Source organism: Triturus cristatus, chromosome 12, assembly GCF_964204655.1.
Source record: "Triturus cristatus chromosome 12, aTriCri1.1, whole genome shotgun sequence".
NCBI lineage: Eukaryota > Metazoa > Chordata > Amphibia > Caudata > Salamandridae > Triturus > Triturus cristatus.
In genome coordinates, this window is record NC_140595.1 from 728272465 (window position 1) to 728277824 (window position 5360).

The window sequence follows — 5360 nt, forward strand, 5'->3', positions numbered from 1 at the left end:
ATTCCCAGGTCCGATTCGAGTTCTGAAAAGAGATACGTGCTCAGCCGGTCTTCATCTGCCAGATTCCATAAACCACATCAGGATATTCTCAGGATAAATTCCGAGGAGCAGCAAGGGTCCGGGGAGCCCTGTGCTCACGCGACCATCTTGGATGCGCGCTAGGCTCCTCCTCCAGTTCAGCCATTGTTATATTGTCGGACAGTAAGTCAGTCCCCAAAGTGATCTGAGGATTAGTAATATGTTTGTCAAGATAATCCCGAATTATGTCTGGATTGGGAGTATATTCTGGAGTATATAGCTTTCCATAATAATTGGCAAATTGTTCTATTATATCTGATGGTTGATTATAAATTTTGTTATCATCTCCTCGAATGCCTTTAATCAAAGTGTAAGATCTGTCCTCAGCAGTTTTATAGGCCAAAATTTTACCGATTTTATCCCCTCCCTCGTATTGTGCTATTTTAAATTTGTGGATACTACTACAGCTCTTCTGAATGAACTTTGTTTTGATTTCGTTTTTTAACAGTCCAAGTTTAAGTCCTATTTCTATAGTCGTTGGTGAGTTTGACCGAAGTGCAGATGTCAGTAGTTCTTCTTGGATGGCTATTTCTGATATAAGCTGGACGTTACATATTTTACGTTCAGAATTTTGTCTGAACGTGTATGCCTGGGTAAAACCCCTGATACTTGCTTTACATGCGTCCCATACCATACTGCATGGAGCTGAATCCATATTGATATCTATAAATTCTATAAGATGTAGTTTGAGCTGTGTCAGATACTGCGGGTCTGAAATCAAGTATCTAGGAAAGGAAAACGGCCTAGGAAGAATCTTATTGTGTGACTTGGTAATAGTAAGGATTATTGCATTATGGTCGGAAGAGATACGGGGGCACAGAGTCATGGTACTAATCTTTAATAAATTATCGCTAATTAGTGCCATGTCCAATCTTGAACACAGTTTGTGAGGTGCTGAGTAGTATGTATAGCCTGGTGTATTTGGATATAAGTGTCGCCAAGCGTCTTTGATATTATGGAAGCGACATAAATCAGAAATAGATGCCCTAGTTTTGCGCATCCTTTGAAAGCTATCGGGCCTAGTTGTATCTATTTTATAAAGTCCCCCATAATAATAAGTTCTCCCTCCCATTCCAAAAGTTTTATATTCAACTGATCAAAAACTTTTGGCTCATCCGTGTTAGAGCCATAAACCACACAGAAGATGTATTTGAGGTTATCAAAGCAAAGCTGGGCAATGGCCCATCTACCATCTTTGTCACTGAGAGTATGTAATATTTCAGCCCTAAAGCGTTTGTCCTTAAGAATAGCCACTCCTCTGATGGGATGCCCGAGGCTTGAGCAGATCACAATGTCATAACCCAACTGGTTAAGTAGTTTCTTATCTTTCCCAACTACATGCGTCTCAGAGAGGAGAGCAATATGGGGATTGTGTAGTTTTAATTCTTCTGTGATCAAAGATCTCTTGTTTCTGCTATTCAGCCCTGCTACATTCCAGGCTAAACACTTTATTTCATACATTTATTAAAAGAAGTTGAAGCCCTACGTCCGGCACCGCATGCCCAGAAACATTTCCTATTATTTGTGCATGGAAACATGAAGAGATAAGGATAAATAATATAAACTCACAATATACATCATTGCCAGCCTGTAAACTTTTTTTTTTATGTATTTCCCCCACCCACCATCCCCCCCACCCATACCCCCCCTGGCTCTTACCCCAGCCGGGGAAGAACCGCCCTTGAGTGACAGCTGCCGCTGGAAAGGCAGCACCAGTAGCAGGGCGCCTAGGCAAGCCCCGTCCAACCCTCCCTCTATTGAAAAAGAAAAAAGAGAGTAAAGAAAGAAGGATTTTTTCGTGATACCAGTGATCAATAAAGTTCAAGAGATTAGCCAATATTTCTGTGAGGGCAGCCCTACGTATCTACAGACACCCTATCCATGTAGGGAACAACGTAAAGACTCTTAACTACCAAAAAAAAAAAAAAAAAAAAAAAAAATGTTTAAAGAGCTGAACCTCACAGTTATGAGCATTATTTATAAATTATGTTAGAAACAACTAAATTAAACATAACGCTACAAACTATTTTTCAGTCTGGTTCTTGTCTTTGTAGGTGCTAGATATATATACTTCGGCTTCTTTGACATCGTTGAAAAAATAAGTGTGTCCGTTTTTAATAACTTTAAGCCGGGCCGGTTCTTGTAAAAATGCCTGGCCCCCATTAGATTTAATAGGATCTATCAATTTGCGAAGCTTCCAGCGTCTGTCCATCGTTTCTTTACTTAAGTCAGAGCGGACAAAGATAGATAGTCCCCCAGTAACTATAGGGGCGTTAGGACGTGCTCTCTGCCAGACTGCCTGACGGAGTAAAAAATTGCCAAAGAAAATCAAAAAAGGACGTGGAAACGGGTTTCCCCTGTTTCTCAAGACCAAAGGTAGGCGATGAGCACGTTGGATTTGTGAGTCCCAGTCCCAGTCGGCCAGGTCTGGGAAAGCTTTCTGGAGCAGCCCCACTAAAAAGGCCCTAGGATCAGAGCCCTCGGACCCTTCCGGTACTCCGAAGAGTCTCAGGTTAGAGCGTCTCTGCCGATTTTCCAAATCTTCGACTTTTAGTTGAAGTGCAGACAGTTGTAGATCGTGTTTGTCGACTGTGGCAGACATTTTCGAGCTAGACTCTTCAATCTCCACCACCCGTTGTTGGAGTCCAGCAATATCCTGTGAAATCCCCCCTAATTTAGAGGTCAGCTCTTGTAGAGAAGATTGCATTTTGCCATTGTCTTCCCTCAGTTGGAGGTAGTGCTCCTGGGCTTTAGCTCGTTGATCATTCAAAATCTGTAATATTATATCTGCTGAAGAAAGTTCAGTCGCTTCTTGCCTTAGTCCTTTTTTGATAGTACTTAAGTGTTTCGTTTGAGGGACTGAAGGAGACGTAGTCACTAGTGTGGATCTCTCAGTAGGTGGAGCAGGATCATTACAAATTGGTGGGTGAACTATGGCTGCATTAGATTGTAGAAGTGTATCTACTGACGCTCGAGGATCAACCATGTGTTCTTGAGTAAGTAGGGAACCTTGATCGGTTGGCCCATACAATGGTAGGCTGGGCGAAGCAGCAAGGGGGCTGTCAGCAGAAAAGCATAGAGATTCTATATTTTCTGAGTTTTCGATAAAGCTTGCTCCAGATAATCTCAGAGTCATATTTTTAACAAGGCCTTTGTTTTCAATCCATTTTCTTAGAGGGCTTTTGTCTGGTTGCTTTTTCTTTAAACTTTGAGTAATACTTGTAGTAGGCCGATTTAATATGGCAGTCGTCTTGCCTCCTCTTTTAACCTTTGATTTACTTTTAGGCTTTCGACCTCTGGGGACATTTAATTTAGCCTTGTGGCCTTATTGCAGTCTTTCTCTCGCCTCTCCCCCACCTCGTCCTCTACTTCAGTCTCAACATCTAATTCTTCAAGGGAAATCTGCTCGATGGAGTCAGCAGGGTCGGTATCTTCCATACTCTCTATGACCTCCGAAGATTCTACATGCACCGCTGGAAATTCTCCCCCCCCAAAGATATGTGCATCCGCCTCGCAGGCCCCAGCATCGGGTATCACTGGTTGAGGGTTTCCGTTTAACTCAGTAGCCAGGGACAGACCCAGTTCCTTGGTGCGGGACCCCTTAAGAACCTGCAGAGCTGTGTTTAAACTGGGGGGCTTAAATTCGGCTGTTTCAGGCCTCATGGCAGGCGTAGTGTCAATTATTTGCACTCCGGTCTGTGTTCGCTCCATTGGGGGACCATTAAGAGTTACATCGTGTACTATCGTAGTGTCACGGGCAAGAGGATTTAATTGTTTACCCCCCTGTATGTTAACATTATTAACTTTGTCTGGGTGTGCCTCCTTAATAGCAAGGGGATCTTTCGCAGTAGACTCTACGATATTAGAGAGGTCAGTTGTTTTGCCATCAGTTTTATCCCAGGCTAACCCAACCTCTCTTACTGAAGATTTATTCATTGGCTTGGCTGTAATTCTGCCTGAGCTCTTAAAATGTGAGCTTGTTGTTAGAATGGACGGTCTCAGTACCTGTTTATCCGCGTTTCTTTTCTCCCGTAGCTGCGGCTCGGCAGACTCAATTGGCGGCAGCAGCAGTGTCAGTGGTAGTAAGGGTGATTGTGAGAAAGCTTCAGTTTCCTCCATCGCTTTCTCAGGCTCAGCACAATGCCCTTCGCTCGTTGATGTCGTAAATCCCTCAGCTCCAGCCGGGATAATCAAAGGTAACGTAGCAGTTCCCGCCGTTTGTCCCACCGTTTGTCCTGTCGCGGCAAGGTGGGCCAAGGCTCCGGTCGTTTGTTTGCTGTTCTTCCTCGAGCGAGGCTGATTTTTAGAAGGCATTCTCCTTAACCACCAGGCTGGCTGAGTGAGAGCGAGTACCTGAAGGTTAAGGCTAAACCAGCCGAGCCCAGATCTCCCACGCAGACCCTGTAGTACGCGTCGTAAGAGCCGAGCAGTATCCGTGAGACTTAACATCGGGTATAGTGACACCTTTGCGCCGTTACATCCCTAGCGATGCAGTCCTTTTTTTCCCCTTCTCGTCCGTGTGGGGGGATCGGGTTGCCTCCTGTAGCTTAAAGCATTATGTCGGTAGCTCCTTCGTCGCAAAACAGAGGGATAGGACGGAGCCTCCCAGGCGTGCTGCTCAGCGCGGTCCCTGCACCACCATCTTGGATCCCCAAGATAAGGCACTTACAAAGGAGTCCCAAATACTCAGAGATGGTTGACTTCTGTAATATGGGTCGTAGACTAAAAGCAGCGCAAAAACAGAGTGCAACAGGGTCCAAAAAATTGAGTGCCACAAGAGAGTTTGAATGCAAGCGTATCCTTTTACAGATCCAGAGATATACTCATGCAATTTTTGTTTTTAGGACAGAACGTGCATGATGAAAAAAACATTGTTTTTAAAAAGCGCATTGTAGAATATCAGTACTTTGATGTGGGAAAACTTCAAAACTTTCAAACAAAATATTTGCATGCAGCTTACAGTAAGTTGTTGTGGCCGAGTGGTTAAGGCGATGGGCAAGAAATCCATTGTGGTATCCACGAGCAGGTTCGAATCCTGCCAACAACGAGAATCTTTCTATTATCGGCTACAATTTCAGAAGTTAACCTTTAGTATTTCTTCCATTTCAGTTTTATGAATAGGTGGCTTATTTTTGTGTCACTATTGCCTCTCCACATATTTGTTATAGCTACCTCTTTCATGTCTTTGCTACACCTCATTCCTTCTTTAGCACTGGTGTAAACGCTTCAAATTATTATACCATTGCTCTCTCATTCATACCTGCGCATGCACTTGAAAGTTA

At 43.7% G+C, this 5360-nt stretch overlaps 1 non-coding gene across 1 annotated transcript; it reads left to right on the forward strand.

Annotated features, from left to right (window-relative positions):
• Positions 1–5043: 5043 nt before the first annotated feature.
• Positions 5044–5125, forward strand: TRNAS-AGA (transfer RNA serine (anticodon AGA)). The gene has a single exon. It is a non-coding gene; the product is annotated as a tRNA-Ser (tRNA).
• The last annotated feature ends 235 nt before the right edge of the window (positions 5126–5360 follow it).